A 1437-nucleotide genomic window follows, 5' to 3' on the forward strand; every position below is an offset into this window, starting at 1 on the left:
CTGGAAAAGGTCAGTTTTCATTCCAGTCCCAAAGAAAGGCAATGCCAAAGAATGCTCAAACTACCACACAATTGCACTCATCTCACACACTAGTAAAGTAATGCTCAAAATTCTCCAAGCCATGCTTCAGCAATACATGAACCATGAAATTCCAGATGTTCAAGCCGGTTTTAGAAAAGGCAGAGGAACCAGAGATCAAATTGCCAACATCTGTTGGATCATCAAAAAAGCAAGAGTTCCAGAAAAAACATCTATTTCTGCTTTATTGACTATGCCAAAGCCTTTGACTGTGTGGATCACAACAAACTGTGGAAAATTCTGAAAGAGATGGGAATACCAGACCACCTGACCTGCCTCTTGAGAAACCTGTATGCAGGTCAGGAAGCAACAGTTAGAACTGGACATGGAACAACAGACCGGTTCCCAATAGAAAAAGGAGTACGTCAAGGCTGTGTATTGTCACCCTGCTTATTTAACTTATACACAGAATACATCAGGAGAAACGCTGGGCTGGAAGAAGCACAAGCTAGAATCAAGATTGCTCGGAGAAATATCAGTCACTTCAGATATGCAGATTACACCACCCTTATAGCAGAAAGTGAAGAAGAACTAAAAGGCCTCTTGATGAAAGTGAAAGAGGAGAGTGAAAACGTTGGCTTAAAACTCAACATTCAGAAAACTAAGATCATGGCATCTGGTCCCATCACTTCATGGGAAATAGATAGGGAAACAGTGGAAACAGTGTCAGACTTTATTTTTTTAGGCTCCAAAATCACTGCCAATGGTGATTGCAGACACGGAATTAAAAGACACTTACTCCTTGGAAGGAAAGTTATGACCAACCCAGACAGCATATTAAAAAGCAGAGACATTACTTTGTCAACAAAGGTCCGTCTAGTCAAGGCTATGGCTTTTCCAGTAGTCATGTATGGATTTGAGAGTTGAACTATAAAGAAAGCTGAGCACCAAAGAATTGATGCTTTTGAACTGTGGTGTGGAGAAGACTCTAGAGAGTCCCTTGGACTGAAAGGAGATCCAACCAGTTCATCCTAGAGGAGATCAGTCCAGGGTGTTCATTGGAAAGACTGATGTTGAAGCTTAAACTCCAGTACTTTGCCCATCTGAAATGCGAAGAGCTGACTCATTGGAAAAGGTCCTTATGCTGGGAAAGATTGAGTGCAGGAGAAGAAGGGGATGACAGAGGATGAGATGGTTGGATGGCGTCACTGACTCAATGGACATGAGTTTGGGTGGACTCCAGGAGTTGGTGATGAACAGGGAGGCCTGGCATTGCTGTGGTTCATGGGGTTGCAAAGAGTCGGACACGACTGAGCGACTGAACTATTGGTTTAAATGTTTATTGGTCTCTCTCATTGTACTGGGAGATTTGGGTAAGCAACAACTTTGTATTTTTAGCAAAAAAAAAAAAAAAAAAAA

The sequence above is a fragment of the Cervus canadensis genome, chromosome 2, assembly GCF_019320065.1.
Source record: "Cervus canadensis isolate Bull #8, Minnesota chromosome 2, ASM1932006v1, whole genome shotgun sequence".
NCBI lineage: Eukaryota > Metazoa > Chordata > Mammalia > Artiodactyla > Cervidae > Cervus > Cervus canadensis.